The sequence below is a fragment of the Oryx dammah genome, unplaced genomic scaffold, assembly GCF_014754425.2.
Source record: "Oryx dammah isolate SB20612 unplaced genomic scaffold, SCBI_Odam_1.1 HiC_scaffold_4, whole genome shotgun sequence".
Lineage (NCBI taxonomy): Eukaryota > Metazoa > Chordata > Mammalia > Artiodactyla > Bovidae > Oryx > Oryx dammah.
The window spans coordinates 50,398,992-50,416,597 of NW_024070188.1; positions in this window are offsets into that span (position 1 = coordinate 50,398,992).

Below are 17,606 nucleotides of genomic sequence, written 5' to 3' on the forward strand. Positions count from 1 at the left end.
ACTCGGGTTCGATCCCTGGGTTGGGAAGATCCCCTGGAGGAGGAAATAGCAACCCACTCGAGTATTCGTGGACAGAGGAGCCTGGCGGGCTACAGTCCAAAGGGTTGCAAAGAGACATGACTGAGTGACTAAGTACATAGTCCAAAATGGCATCTGGACTTCCAGACATTTTGTTCAGATTTTATACAAAAAGAGTGCGGGGTACACACTGCTATTAATATATTTAAAATGGATAACCAACAAGAGCCTATTGTATAGCACAGGGAAATCTGCTCAATGTTATGTGCAGTCTGGATGGGAGGGGAGTTTGGGGGAGAATGGATGCATGTATATGTATGACTGATGCATATATATGTTTGCTGGTCACCTGAAACTATCACAACATTGTTAATCAGCTATACTCTAATATAAAATGTAAAAAAAAAAAAAGAGGGAACAGATGAGAGAAGGGCAAAGGACCTCCTCTCTGTTGAGTCTGCCTAAGAGTGTGTGGAGAATATAGTATTCTAGTTGGCACACTGAGGTCTATAATTCAACCAAGATTCTGTGAGTAGAGAGAAGAAAATGGATTTTAGACAGACAACTGCCACACTGTCCTAACGATATCTCTAGCATTTAACCATCTTATGTGGCAAATTCTCAAAATATTTTTAAGCCTCTGAAGGTACATCTTAAATATAAAATAGAAAATGCCCCAAGCTACTCATGGCAAAATGATTTGTATTAATGTTACAGACAGCCTAAATATCCACTCTTAGAGTAGTTGAACAGCTACAAAATGGAATAATTTGTCATCATGAAAATGACAAAGAAGATCTTTATGAAATTATATGGAATCATTTCTAGGATATATTGTTAAAGAAAGAAGGGTGCAAAAGAGAGTATATAGTGCACTATCTTTGTGTAATCAGGAATGACAAGCTAGAAACCAATGGAAGTGGTTATATAAGCAGGCAGGTGAGAATTGAGGAAGGTAGAAATGTGGGAACTAGAGTTCCCTGAATAAACTTGTAACTGGTTTTGACTTTTGTGATGTAATATTCATGTAAATATTTTATATATTCAAAAAAGCAAACAGATGAAATAAAAAGCAAACATTGAAACTAAATACAAACACAAGCATCCTTACTTTGTGTAAAGTTGATATCTCACTAATACACCAAAGAAGAAATTAATCAAGTAACTTTTGAATACAGTACTTTGATCATGTACACTTAGAAGGAAGTGTTTCAAGGCTAAAACAATTACAAAACACCTTTGAACTCTTATTAGATTTTTTGTTTTTAGTGATATTGGTGGCATAATTTTCAAACTATTTTGTGTAGTAGGACACAGCTAATGAGTGAATATATAGATGTAGGGGGGAAATAATGATTTTCATTGTGGGAGAAGGGAGCTGCAAATATGGGTTGGGAAAAGTTAAGGTAGAACCCTGGGATGTAGATTTGAATTGAAGATACTGGTATAAACTAATTGTGTATATATTTTCCTTGCTATCTTCATTAAAATGTCTCAGAAGCAGTTACATCCCAGGAGCAACAAACAGACATCATTGATTTTCTTAGGTGAAATAATGGTATTGTGGTTAGGTAAGAGAATATTCTTTTTCTTAGGAGATACATGCTGAATGAAGTAGGGATCATGATGCTTATAACATAGTTTCCAATGGCTCAGAAAAAAGTTAAATAATGTAAATCTTTCTGTTTCTCTCTCTCTCTCTTTTTCACTCCTTCCCTCCCTGGAGAAAGTAAGAGCAAGCAAATGCATGATGTTTTTAACAATTGAATTTAGGAAAAGGGTATATAGGTGGTGATTATTGACCTCTTCTTTTGACTTTTAAGTAGGTTTAAGCATAGCTAGAATCTCACATTTGGGAAATATCAGGTTGATGAAGGTACAAAACTATTAAAAATATATAATTAATTCAAAATTTACTATGAAATTACTATGCTCCCATGCTTATTCATACTGAAACTCACCATGCCCTGACACTTTCTATATTTAGTAGTTATATTGTCTGTCCTCTCTACATGCAGTGAGCTCCACAAAGCAAGAGTTTGTTTTTTGATCATTGCTCTAGATTCAGCACCTAGAATGATGCCTGGCATTGCTAGATGCTCAAGAAAATTACCTATTGAGTAAAAGAAAAAGAAAAGAAAATGTAGGTTAGAAAATTAGCTGGAATCAGCACACAATTTTTGGTATCCGTGAATCTTCCCTTTAATCCTTAATGATGAAACATTATACAGTGCTGTAACCTGGCACATATATATTGCCAGGTGCTGGACACTTTGAAGGTATTGTCAGTATGAACATGTCCACCACTCATTTTCAGGAAATTCTCTACTATTATTTCTCTGATTTTTAAAAATTACTTTTAGGAAGTTATCATTTTTACTGTCTTTATTTGCTTTATTGTCAGTGGTTGTTTTTACTTACAGAGATATGCTTATACTATTATATTGTTATTAATCAAGTTGAGAGATTACCTACTGACTTCTTGTTTTAATTGATGAGGGTTTATATCTTTTAGGACATCTACCTCCTCTTCTCCAGTATTCCCACTATGGATATAGTCCTACTCTAAGCGACTAAAAGTCAATGTTTGTAAGAATGTATTCATTTATGTAGAGTTAAAATTTTTCAAAGTGCTCTTTTTTCTTTTCCCCAATTTCCATTCAGTTATGTTTAATGTTTCTAAATGTTCTGCTGTATTTGTATCCCATTTGTTGCCCTCTCCTTTTTGCCTTGAGGGCTTTGGAATCATCTTTGTGTCCTGTCTTCTTTGCTCTTGATTCTTGGCCTGATTGTTCTCCAGATCTGCCCTTTGGGATCCCTGATTCAACACTTCCTTTAGGTTGCAACCAACACTTTGGGCCTTCTTCCATTTCTTTTTCTTGGTTAGTCCTCTTATTTTGTTGGAGCATCTTGCCAAACAAAATCCTTAGAAAAGATGCACCTAAGGAGAATTTATTTGAATTAATACATTTACTCCAATACTTTGGCCACCTGATGCGAAAAACTGACTCATTGGAAAAGGTCCTGATGCTGGGAAAGATTGAAGGAAGGAGGAGAAGGGGATGACAGAGGATGAAATGGTTGGATGATATTACTAACTAAATGGACATGAGTTTGAGCAAGCTCTGGGAGTTGGTGATGGACAGTCACTAACAGTCATGGGGTACTGCAGTCCATGGAGTAGCAGAGTCAGACATAACTGAGTGACTGATCTGAGCAGAGCTGAAGGAAAATTTATTTGAATTCATGCATTTACAAACATATCTTTTATCTCACTCTTGGCTGATAATTTTGCAGAAAATTAATTGCTTAAAATAATTTTTTCCTCATATTTTTTGAAGGTTTGGTCTAATGTCCTGTAGCATATAGGATTATGAATGAGAAATGCCATATCATTCTTATTTTGGGTAGATAACCTATATTTTCTCTTTTGTTTTATTCAAATTTGGTGTGCAAAATTTCAAATAATGTGTTACAGGTCTATTTTTTTAAAAATTCAGTATATTGGATAGTCAGTGGGAATTTGCGGTCTGGATATACTTGTACTTGTTACCTCTGGGAATTTCGCTAGTATTATTTCTCTGATAATTTATATTTCCCAGTTCTTCTTTTTCACCTCTGAAACTCCTGTTAACTGAGTGAACCAACATTGAATTCCTGTCTTTTGGATGCCATTTCTTTTGACTATACTTGAGTATAGTCAACTCTCTAGGTCTATAATCTACTGTCTCAGAGATTACGTTTTTTCTTGGACTTCTCAGTTTTCCTAGAGAAGGTGCCCTCTAGAGAATGGACATCTAGTTCCCAGGATTTCATGTTTAGGGTGTGGAAAGCAATGGAATAAATGAATGTTCCACATACACACTTTTACCCAAAGCCTCTGTTTTAGACTTATCTCTCAGTTCTACCCCTCCATTCTGTATCTTGCATCTCTAAGGATTGAGCCATCATCAGCATTTGATGAGGGAAATCATCCCTCTTTTCATCTCTATCTCTCCTGTGAGCAGTTTGGTTTATGGTTTTCTCCATCTCAATTAATTGATTAGAACATTCCAACTACTTTCCTTTTTCCAGAAAATGTTTTTGAAGTATATTTTTGCTTATGTCTAATTTCTTATTCAGTCATTTTTATTCCTTTAAAATTTCAGTGGAATCTCGTGTTTATATTTTATTCTAAATTGCAATCTCATGCTATATTACTTACTATATTATGTGTTGCTCAGGTTGTTTCAGCTTTGGCTACTGGAAGCTCTTTCATGTTGGCTTTTGGGTCCAAGATCAGGAACTGAATGTGCTAACAGCCCCCGGGGTGTCATTATTGTGGCCTTCTCTGCCAAAAAAGTAAGGTAATATATTTATGTATACTAACCCATATATATATATATTATATATATAACATGTATATATATATAATATGTATATATATATATATGCGTGTGTGTGTGTGTATGTATCTATAATTGTTATTGTATCTGTCCATTTGTATTTATATTAAGCTAAAACATATATCCTTGATTCTAATCCAGGACCATAGGGCTCATTCTAAGGCAGTGTTTCAATAGTGCTGAGTCCATTAAACTCTTCAGAGAACACCAGAATTACTACCGATTAGCTGTTTGAAATGAATCATAAATGAAATGAATCATAAACCTATTTTATTATGTGATAGACTTATTAAATGTGTTTCCTTTTGTTGTGAGTACTTGGTGTGCACAAAATTATATTCTGATATTCTAGGATTCAGGCCATGTTGACTTATTTACGTTATCAAGGAAGTTCATAGTTTGCAGTTGCTTAAATTGTTGTGAGACACAGATTCTTAACCCCTTTGTTTAGGCAAGGAATATTGCAGTCATGTTTTAAAATCTTCCTACTTTGGGGAGAAGAGCTAAATGCCAATCATTCTCTTCTGGCTTTACAAAGAAAATTTGCATATATTTATACTTTACAGAACACAAGGATGTCAATTAGTCTGACCAACTGTCTGGGTTTACCTGGGACTGAGAGTTTTCCTGGGAAGAGGGACTTTTTAGTGCTAAAACCAGGAAATGCCTGGGCGAATAAGGAAGAATTTGTTTAAATACTAACACCTGGAAAGCAGGATTTTTAGATAATCAATAACAATTATAGAGGTTTTTTGTTTTTTAGATGTTAGAGGTTACTTTTCTAGGGCATAGCAATTATCTTTGAAGTTCAGATGTTTTACAAGACTTATGTGCTAGAAATTACGGTTATAAGTTCAGTTTTATGTCACAAAATGAAATCTGCTTCTCTGTAACTGTAGAGGAAAAGGGAATAATATTTTCTTTTTATCATTTGAAATTTTTTTTATTAGAAATGGAAATGGCCTACAGTTTCAAGGCTAAGTTCTGAATTTCCATGAGAAACATTAGAGGAGAGAAAGCTGTCCTAAGGGGCTCAATCATGTGATGTAGAAAGGAAATGTAGCAGGCACCACCTCGCATCAGCACCTTCTCTCCATTCCATACAGTTGATCATGTATATGACAGACTTCATGCTAATTTCATGATGGATACTGAACACCTAACTATGATCTTGTTTCTGAGATGACAAATTACATTTGGAGCTTGTTTAATAATGTCTTTTGCAGAGTCATACCACAGCAGTAGTGACAAATATTAACATGTTGTATGTTAAAAAATGTCTTCAAATGGTATTTTAATTCAAAAATTGTTCCTTGTATCAACCTTGAACATAGTAGTGAGTTAACTGCTGTGGATCATGGTGAAATAATTGTATCTCTTAAAGCAGTTGGAGAAATCAGGTGTGGGAGAAAGCTCAAGGAGTTAAATGTGGGAATGGTGTCCCCATCTTTTCTCTAGAAGGACAGGAGGGCAGCACTGAGACTCAGAGTCCTGATGAGCTCTTATAGGTTCAGTTTCATATGATATTCTGTTTTTACTGCCTTCTCACCACAAAGTCTTTACTAAAACATTGGTAAATGCTTTAGAACTTTTTCTCTTCTGTGCTTGTTGGTTATTAACAGTCATCATTGCCAACAAGGTGGTAGCAAGGAGGCTGAAAGGAGACTCTTGAGATAAGAGCTGCCTCCCCACCAAAGAAGAGATTTCCCCTCAGTTATGAAGTTTCCAGTAATGATGCTTTAAAGTAGGAAACCATCAGTCCAGATAGATGTGGGTGAGCATCGTAGGCTTACTTGTGTATGTGGGGCTCAGAAGAGGTGTTCATATCTATTTTGAATACAATTTAAAAACTGAACAATTGAAAATAAAAGTTGGTCTTCTGTTGTTATAGAACTGTAGTGGTTTTTGAAAAAATTCTTTTAAACATTCTTTTATACCAGCAATGATGAATGGTATGTTTTGTGAAATTAGATTCATGCCAAACAGCCAAGTTACCTTGTGATTAGAGAGTAGCTTGGCTGTAATTACTTTGACCTAACCATTTCTTCTTCTCTGCCGTACAGAATTTCATAAATGCTTCCTACCCAAATCAGAGTATGATAGAGAACATTATGTGAATTCACTATTAATTTCTTTAGACAAAGTTTTCAAGATCCTTGACAATAAGAATTAAATAAGACAAAGCTAAATACAATTATAACAGTTTGTACAGAAAGTTATATTTTAAAAGGACAAGATTATTATTATTTTTTAAACATCTGAATTAAAAACCCGTGGTTTCAAGTAAATATATAAAGCGCTTTAAGGATATAAAAGAAGGTAAAATTTCAAGGATGTAGCTAATCTTTAAGTTCCAATTCAAAAATCATCTGCTTTAGGATCTTCCGTGAGTCTCTGTACTACAAAAATATTAGTGTCTCCTAACAACCTGGCATATTATCCGTACCCTGTACAGCACTTTTCACTGTCTACTTGCTAATATGATTATATATATATATATATACACACACACACACACACACACGTAGATATATACAGTCCATGGGATTGCAAAGAGTCAGACACGACTGAACGACTAAGTGCACACATGCGTGTCCACATGTGCATATGCACGCACGCACACGCACACACACACACACTCACACTCACAAACAAATGTTAGTTCTTCTTACTAAATCTTAGGTTGCTTGAAAATGGGATCCATGTCTTAATCACCTTTATTTCTCCCTTCATAGAGCTGGCACTAAAAAAAATTGTATGATTGATTGAAAAGATCATTCAAATGATCTGTTTTGTATAAGAGAGGTCTACAAACTTTTCCTATGAAAGGACAAACAGTAGGTAATTAAGGCTTCCATGGACCATATGGTCTATGACCACTCCACTTTACTACTGTAGTATGAATGCCACCATAGGTAATTAGTGAATGAGGGGCGTGGATGTGTTTCTATAAAATTTTTTTTACAAAAACTGTGAGTGAGTAGGCTTGATTTGACTCACGGGCCATTGTTTGCTGACCCCTGTTGTAGAGCATATACTCAGTGGATCTCCAAACAGGAGCTATATTAACAATTTTATAAAATAGTATAAGTCCTATATTTCTGTCCCCTCAGTTGTGATGGGATAATTCTCTCTGACTCTCTTATACCTGTGTCACCACACACACACACATCTCTCAGATGTCTGATGATCTCTGAATGTTTCATCATGTTTATCTATTTATTAAAGATTATTTTGATGTTGACCATTTTTAAAGTCTTTATGAGTTTGTTACAACATTGCTTCTATTTTATGCTTTGGTTTTTTGGCCTCAAGACATGTGGGATGTTAGCTCCCAGACCAGTGATCAAACCCACACCCCCTGCATTGGAAGGCAAAGTCTTAACTACCATAGTGAAGTCCATGCCTCCTCATGTTTAGAGGAGGAGTTCTTTACATCTGACTGGAGGCTACATGCAGGTGGGCAGCCATGTTAATAATGCCTTTTATTGTAGGAGACTTGAAAGTCTGGGCCATTTCATCAGGGAATTGGGAGTGGTATCTTTAAGTTTTTCTGTTTCTCTGATCAGATTCCCCAGAAAAGAATCTTATAAACAATTTCTTACACAAGGGGTGGCAGGAGGTGGAGGGCAAGTAAACACAATGAGGAAATTGTGGCAGAAGGCTCAAAATGTGCTGACTGAGTTCATGGAGGTGAAGGAGCCACTGTTCTTATTTTTCTTGACTATGAGATTTTGCCAGGATAAAGTATGTTCACTTTCTTTCACGAAGCCACTTAGCCCAGCATGTAATTCAGGGAAGATGCTTAACAGATGTTTGTTGAATAATTGGAGACCAGAAGGCTAGGAAGGATATTCCTCTGTTCTTGATCATGGAGAATCTAGATATCTACTCTAATTCTCTTATGCTTTCACATCTGTTTTAGTTGTAATTTGAAATGTAAAGGCTGATGGATCCATGCTTCTTACATGTTTGTTTTCTAGTGGGGCTTATCATAAAAGATAACTGAGTCTATGAGAATGAGCAGGAATAAGAACAGAATTATATTCAAGCAAAAAGCTGATTTCTATTTATTCTTTCATTAATTAGTATTTATTAACTATTGTTTTACTTCTCAAATGACTGGTTTGTTAAGAACCACTTACAATTATTACTTGGAATGAATTTAGGGTACTTTAAAATAAATTTAGCAGTTTCTCTCCTATTATTGAAGATTACTTAGTTCAATTAGATTTTAACTATGTGTCAAATAAGAATGGTTACTTAGCAACCAAGTTTCAATATTTTCTCCACATTGGTAAACAGTGTTAGGAGACACAATCTCCAACTTTCTTGAAATAATTACAAATTAAGAACAAAAGCCCTTTTAATTAATACTCAGTTAATCATTTAATTAATTGATGAGAGAGGCCATATATGCTTGTGATCTGATTTTCTACAACAAATGATTATTACCTTATTCATTTGAATGCATCTGTTTAAAGCATGGTCTAGATAAGGCAGAGTCTGGGAAAGGTCCCTGTCTCTGCTCTCTCCTTTTTAAAATAATAGAACCCCAAGTTTGGCATGTGACTGCCCAGCTTGAGACTATATTTCACAGACTCTCTTGAAGACAGATGTGGCTGAACAACTAAATGCTGGATGACAAGACCTGAGTGGCAACGATGTAGGCAGCTTCTGGGTTCTGTCCCTTAGAAGGAATTTGCTTGCTTCTCATTTCTTTTTTTCCTCTACTTTTTGAAGTTAGACTGTAGACACAATGCATGGTGACTAGACTGTCAAAAGGAACTCCCTAAGGGATGATGGGCCAGTAAGACAAGGAGTCTGTGGCACTACTATGAGAGAGAGACACCAACTTTCATCTCCCTGAGGCAGTTGTTAAGGAGAGAGTTTCCTATATCATAACTTATAAACCTAGGTACCAAATCTCATATGTCCTTAAAAAATTATTAAAAAATTTAATTAAAGTATAATTTATTTACAGTATCATGCAGTTTCAGGTGTACAGAACAGTGATTTAGTTACACACACACACACACATTCCTTTTCAGATTCTTCTCCCTTACAAGTTATTATAAAATATTGAGTATATTTCCCTGTGCTGTACGTTAAATCTTTGTTATTTTTCTATTTTATATATAGAAGTGTGTGTATTTTAATCTCAAATTCCCAATTTATCACTCCCTCCCTCTCTTTCCCCTTTGGTAAACATAAGTTTGTTTTCTATGTTTGTGAGTCTATTTATGTTTTATAAAGAAATTAATTTGTGTGTTTAGATTCCACATATGAGTGATATTATATATTTGTCTTTCTCTGTCTGACATTTCACTTAGGATGATAATCTCTAGGTTCATCCATGTTGCTACAAATGGCATTATTTCATTCTTTTTTATGGCTGAGTAATATTCCATCGCAATACACACACACACACACACACACACACACACACACATGAAAGTGAAAGTCACTCAGTTGTGTCTGACTCTTTGTGACCTCATGGACTATAACCTTACAGGCTCCTAAATCTGTGAAATTCTCCAGGTCAGAATACTGGAGTGGGTGGTGTTTAGGCCTGATAGAAGCCATGACTAAAATAGGTCGGAGCTAGTATCCTGGAAACAGTTGAGGCACTGCCCAGGCGGGACCAAAATCACCCCTGCCGGTGATGAGAGGACTCAGCCTATCAGCATGCTCCCCGTAGCCTGGTCTAAGCCAACTGGGACAAGGATAGAAATCCTCTAAGAAAGCCCATGCACGTGAAAATCTAGCCAATTAGTAGATGCCAAAAACCCTTGTAACCAATCCATCCTTGCCAACTCCCTGTCTTTGTCCTAAATCTATAAATACTACTGTAATCCAGGGCTCGGGGCTCTGGCTCCACTCCACTGCGTTGGATGTGGCTGGGGCCCTAGCTTGAGCTAACAATAAATTCCCTTTTTGCGTTTGCATTGCTGTGGATGTCTTGTTCCCTCAGTTTTGGGGATTTGGACCTTGGACATAACAGGTGGCTGTTGCCTTCTCCAGGGGATCTTCCCAACCCAGGTATCAAACCCAGTTCTCCCACATTACAGGCGAATTCTTTACTATCTGAACCACCAGGGAAGCCCAATATATATATGCATACATACACATCTTCTTTATCCAGTCATGTGTCAATGGACATTTAGGTTGCTTCCATGTCTTGGCTATTATAAATAGTGCTGCAGCAAACATTAGGGTTCATATATCTTAATGTCATTTTTTAATCTTTGTCATTCCTATTTATGTTTATATTACTTGATTACTATCTCCACCACTAGGAGACTTTAATCTCTATGAGGATAGGGACCATGTCAGTGGTATTTACTCCTGTATGCACTTTGCTTGTAGAAGGAATTTAGTGTAATTTTTTGAATGAATGCCTATGATGGGAAAAGTGAATTGGTTGCACATGTGAATGGAGTTGAGGTAAAAAACTTTGAGAACTATTTACTAACAGTTTTTGAGGTTTTTGTTTTATAAGCAGTATGACCCACAGACTAAAACTTATAATAATATGTTCTATATTTTAAAAATTCTAAATTGTTATTGGAATTTGAGGAAATTTCTGATCTTATTACAATTATACAATGCTTCCTATTTGCAGTGTTTATTTTAATCATGTTTGGTAAAATTATTAATATTTATTTGCTCAATGGAGGAATTATTATATTAAACTTCATATTAAAAACACCATAGATTTTGAGACTCCAGTGACCTAAAAGGGCATGTAACATAATTTTGGAGTGGCTCAGAGACAGGAAGAATGACGCTTATTATCTGATACCAAAGATTGTATTTTTAAACTCTGACACTCTAGAATGAAAATACAATATAGGAGGGAAGAGAATGCTGCTCTTTTCATTAAGTAAATTAATCTTGCTGAGAACTTTGAAAGTCATTAGCTTTGCAAAAATCTACTTAGCCTATTAAATTTCTGTAACATTTTATAATCACCTTGGGGATTTGTTTGTTTGTTTGTGTTTTGCAGAGGAAGAGAAAAAGTAAGGTTTTTACACTCTGTGGCAAGCATTTTTATATGTGCTGATCATGTGTTCCTTCAGGTGCTGGCATAAGTGGAACTCATTTCCAGTGCAGAACAATAATTCAAATGCCTGGACAATCTGAATCAAGCATTCTCATCGACTTTCATTAAGCATGACGTGGACACAGAATGGTAGATACGGAGCTCCATAGGAACTGACGTCTTTCTTAAAGAACTTACATAATTGTTTCCTTTCATACGTGAGATGGATGAACAATAAGGCTGAATTTAAAAACATTTGAAAATACATGGCTATTAGCATTAAATGCCTTTAGTAGCAAACCTGTTTTGTATTTGTGTAGGTGTGATTGTTTTTTTGTGTGAATGGTTTTTGTCCCTCCAGTCTTCTGCTCCCACTGGAGCCTTCCTTCTCTGTCCCGAGAAAGGCCAAGTCCGTACATCAGATGTAGTATATTTGTCCTGGAAGAGACTGATTCTTCCAGGCACTAATTTTAAAATTTGTTAGGGCAGATTTAACATACCCTTTAGGGGCTAATTTACTAAGGCAATACCCTTCCAAGGATGCTACCCAGTGGCCTATTAGTTAAAAAGTCTCTGCACTCTGGTAATATGAACTGTTCCCAGGCTTGTGTGAGCTCTGGTAATTGTTCAGTCTTTCGTGTTCTGGAGGCTTTTTATCAGCCCCATAGAGTTTCATATGTTTATGGATAGATAAGAATTCATTCAAAGATTTGAGTGGGTCCCTCTGCAGATCTCTGGAGCTTTCTCTTCATACAGCTCATTCTTTTATGACACGATGCTCCACAGATTATAACCTAGGTGGGAGTGGGGTAGGATATGCACAGGGTTGCACCAAGATGTGATCATCTTCTGGCTTCCAGCTCAGTTGTCTTTGGACATGCGTCAAGAGGGAACTGTACTAGAGAGGGGAATAAGTTAAGGTGTGTCACGAGAGCTTTTATTTAAAATACAACAGGACGCATAACAATGCTGCTTTGAGATCTAACATGGACCAGAAAAGAAAGGTACACATTAAAGAAGTCCCGAGCTGTCATTCTGGTATCAGGTTGGCATCCTTAGTGAGCTGGGATTTAATAGGCATTGGAAGCATCTTGTTTCTCAGATACATTGAGAAAGATTGCATTCCCAGGAGCCAGGAGAGACATGGGTGTGAGGAGAAAGACTTCTTTCAGGACTTTGTTCTTTGTTGAGAGAGGGGTTTTTCTTCTTGAAAGAGAGGGTCTCAGGTCTGAGTTATCTGAATTCTCTAGAAGGTGACTGAGTAAGAGAAATATTGCTGTGTTACTTTTTGGTAATTTTACACGCTGGTGGTTTGTGAAGTACTGTGTGATCCATGAGATCCCTATTGGTCAGAACATGGGCCAAAATTGAGAGACTAACAACGATCTAGATGCTGCCACATTAAGAGCTTCACTCTGATGACCATATATCAGAAGCAGAAGAGTTATTTTAAGGAAGTTAAATTTAAGAGTTATTTTAAGGAGTTAGCATAATTGTGGTGTGTTGAGAAAGGAGTTATAGGTTATCTGATTTCAAAAGTCTCAATTTACTTTTGGCACCAATTCTTGCTTATAGTTGTCTACAAAGGAAAAAAATAGAATTCCAAATATATGTAAAATAAAAGGCTAATTTAAAAAATTAAATTAAAAAAATTAATTTATAAATTATAAATAAAATTATATATTATATAAACTATATATTATATATAAATGAACAATATATATTTATAATGACTTTATAATTTTAAAAATTCTGTTTTGTTTTCCTAACAAATGTTATTGGACTGAGTGATCTCAAGCAAAATATTTTGACCAGGAAAGCCCTTTCTTTGCTTTGCTGCTGCTGCTAAGTCGCTTCAGTCGTGTCCGACTCTGTGTGACCCCATAGACGGCAGCCCACCAGGCTTCCCCGTCCCTGGGATTCTCCAGGCAAGAACACTGGAGTGGGTTGCCATTTCCTTCTCCAATGCATGAAAGTGAAAAGTGAAAGTGAAGTCGCTCAGTCGTGTCCGACTCAGGCGACCTCATGGACTGAAGCCTACCAGGCTCCTCTGTCCATGGGATTTTCCAGGCAAAAGTACTGGAGTGGGTTGCCATTGCCTTCTCCTTTAGGGGTATGTAATTGTTTTCTCAGAGTAGGCAATGGCAACCCACTCCAGTACTCTTGCCTGGAAAATCCCATGGACGGAGGAGCCTGGTAGGCTGCAGTAGTGTTCAAGTCTAAAGGGCATTTTTTTTTTTAAAAGATTTATTTATTTATTTAAGGGTCTTCGTTGCTATGCACTGGCCTTCTCTAGTTGTGGTGAGCAGCGGTTACTCTTCATTGAGGTATGCAGACTTTTCACTGTGGTGGCTTGTCTTGCAGAGCACAGGCTCTGGGCATGAGGGCTTAACTAAGCCCCCAGCCAGCGAACTTTGTTGCTCCGAGGTACGGTGAGATCTTCACTGACCAGGGATGGAACTCATGTCCCCAGCATTGGTAGGTGGATTCTTTCTTTTTTTTTTTCAGATTTTATTTTATTTTTTTACTTTACAATATTGTATTGGTTTTGCCATACATCAACATGAATCCACCATGGGTGTACACGTGTTCACAATCCTGAACTCCCCCTTCCACCTCCCTCCCCATACCATCCCTTTGGGTCATCCCAGTGCACCAGCCCCAAGCATCCTATTTCCTGCATCGAAACTAGACTGGCGATTTGTTTCTTATGTGATATTATACGTGTTTCAATGCCATTCTCCCAAATCATCCCACCCTCTCCCTCTCCCACAGAGTCCAAGCCGATTATGCAGAGTGAAGTAAGCCAGAAAGAAAAACACCAATACAGTATACTAACGCATATATATGGAATTTAGAAAGATGGTAACGATAACCCTGTATGCGAGGCAGCAAAAGAGACACAGATGGTAGGTGGATTCTTAACTGTTAGGGCAACAGGGGAGCCTTGAATGGTGTTTTTGAGTGCAAAAAATGGACTGAATTGGAGAATTGAATTTAATCTGAAATATCTGCTTATCATATATGAGTCATCATGGCCATATAAATTATAAATTTTGAGAACCAATATGCAGAGATAATTTAAGAAACAACAGATTGTGTTATATAGATTATGAGTTTTTTTTTGTCCCCCTGGGAAGCTGAGTTTTGTTAATACTTATTTTCCCTTTTTTCCCTTTATGTCTCCTTTTTTAGTAGAAATACATGATCTTTGTCATGTTACAGTTCTGTGAGGGTTATAATTTTAAAAATCTGATTTATGCAAAGATAGTAACATTGTTTGGGATTCGCTCATGGCTCAGATGGTAAAGAATCTGCCGGCAATGCAGGAGACGTGGGTTTGATCCCTGGGTTGGGAAGATCCTCTGGAGGAGGACATGGCAACCCACTCCAGTATTCTTGCCTGGAGAATCCCCAGGGACAGAGGATCCTGACGGACTGCAGCCCATGGAGTCTCACACAACTTAGCAATTACGCACAGCACAGCACAGGACGTAGTTCAACCCATAATACCTCCACCCTTTCACCTTTTGTTAAAAAAAAAATTTAGCCCCTCTCCCACTTCACATTGTTTCTCAACTCCAGCATACTGTCTCTCTCCTAAATTCTTAAAATATTTCTTTTGTGTACAGGCTTTTCCCATCATTTGAAAATTGTTCAAATCTTTCTTATGGTAAACAACAACCCCCCTTGAATACAGAGATGCTCTTCTCCAGCTTCTGTAGTCTCTTCACCCTTTCCTATTCAGATTTCTTCTCTAATTTCAAGTCCCATCACTACTCAAGCCATTGAACTCTTCCTTAAGTTACCAAAGAAGGAAAAAACCTCTCACCGATACAAACACTGACTAACACTCAGCCCACGTGCCTTAGTCTTTTTTCACTTTCCATCTGATAATCTTTTATACCACTGAAACTCTTCTTGTTTTGGAGTGCTTGTTTCCCTTGCTTTCCATGACCTCTTCCTATTCCAGGCTTCCTTTAACTCCCAGGCCCTCTTTCTCACGCTCCTTTGCAAGCTTCTTCTTCTGAAACATCCCTGTGATGTTGGTGCTCCTTTCCTAGATCCTTCTCACCCTCCACACTACACAGTTGCCCCACTTTCACTACACTTCTTTCCATAGCTTCAACTACTGTGTTTATGCCAGAGATCCTCCCACTTTGATTTCTGGCCTTGACCTTTCTCTAGAGCCATAAACCCATATGTCTAACTGGCTCAGTCTCTGTGTGTCCCAATCTGAACTCTTTGTCTCTTACTCCAAGCCCGTTCTTTTCTTTTATGCCCCAGTTTGTGATTCTGCCATGCGTTCCTCTGCCAACAAATTATGAAGTCTGGGAGATTTCAACTCTTACATTCTTGAATCTTTCCACTTCTCTTTATTCCCACGACAAATCCTGCTATTTCAACTCAACATTATCTGTCACCTATGAATACTCAAAGGGCTTCCCTGGTGGCTCAGTGGTAAAGAATCCACCTGCTAATGCAGGAGACATGGGTTCAGTCCCTGGGTTGGGAAGATCCCCTGGAGGAGGAAATAGCAAGCCACTCCAGTATTCTTGCCTGGAAATCTTATGGACAGAGGAGCCTGACAATCTACAGTCCATAGGGTCACAAAGTTAGCAGTTGATAAGTTAGCAATCAAACAACAACAAAGAATATTCAAGCCTCTTCTTGCTTCTTCCTGCCCTTTAATCTGTCTGTTCCCAGCACTGCCTCTAGAGGGAGCTTCTTACAATGTAAATCTGATCATGTAGGAAGATGACAACTCTGATGGCTTCCTCTGCCTTATGACTCCATCCTACTGCTTACAAGATCCTTTACCACATTGCCTCTGCTAATTAGTCCAGGCTTCTCTTTACTCCTCATTTCCTTGCACTTTATTTTCCAGCCCTACTAAAATCAATTCAGTTCCTTTAATAAAGCACAAGCGTTCTATACTGAGCTGATCTATATATAATAAAAAATGAATAAATACCATTTTTTCTCAACTGATTGATAAATATATTGAATTTAATTTCATACGGAGAAAATTTGTTTATATTTACTTGTGATATCATATATATGATAAAGTAAGACTAACGCATATTTCCTTTAAAGGTGTGTATTCCTTGGAATGTACCTACATTCAGAGTTCTAGGAATTAAAGTTCAGATAGCCAAATAGCACTCAAATAAAGTAGTTTGAATAAATCATGCTGACTTTTTAAAAAAGAATTTTATTGAAATATAGTTGATTTACCATGTTGTACTAATTTCTGCTGTACAACAAAGTGACTCAGTTGTTATACATATTCTTTTTTCGTATTCTTTTCCATTCTGATTTATCATAAGATATTGAATTTAGTTCCCTGTGCAGTAGGACCCTGTGTTTACCCATCCTATATATACTAGTTTGCATCTTCTGGTTTGCACCAAGCAAATCCTTCCTTTCCCTACACCCTCCCTCCTTAGCAACCACAAATCTGTTCTCTTTGTGAGTCTGTTTCTGTTTTATAGATATGTTCATTTGTGTTGTGTTTTAGATTCCACGTATAAGTGGTGTCATATGGTATTTGTCTTTCTTTTTCAGACTTACTTCAGATAGTATGATAATCTCCAGGTCCATGCATGTTGCTGCAAAATGGAATGTATATATATATATAAATTCAACTTTAGAGGAATCCCAGTCCATATCTCTTTCAATGGGATGTGCATAGTACCCTTGGGGGGACTTTCTAGGGATACATGGCTTTGACAGCTTTAAGATCAGTTTGTAGCTGTTCAGCTTCCATGTGTTGTTCGTTCAAGCTGATCTGTCTGAGACCCACTGCTGCAGTCAGGTTTTATCTTTTCACTCCTTCCTTTTCACAATTGACTCTCCTACTTTACAAGAGAAATGTGCACTCATTTGAATCTTATGAGACATTTCCCAGGGTATAAAAAACTCAGGATGTTTGAAATGTAGAGCTCCTGAATGAGAGTCCCTGAATTTGGCTTTTAAAAAGAGAAAGAAAAAATTTAAAAATTGTAGAGAGCAATGCCCAATTTTGTTCAGATCACAAACTCATGAAAAGGCTCTGTACCCACCTGCCTCTGTCTGTACCTGTTAGAATTAGGTTTCAGAAGTAGAAGCATTTATAAGGAGCATCTATGACATTTTTGTTTAAGTCAAAAAATGAA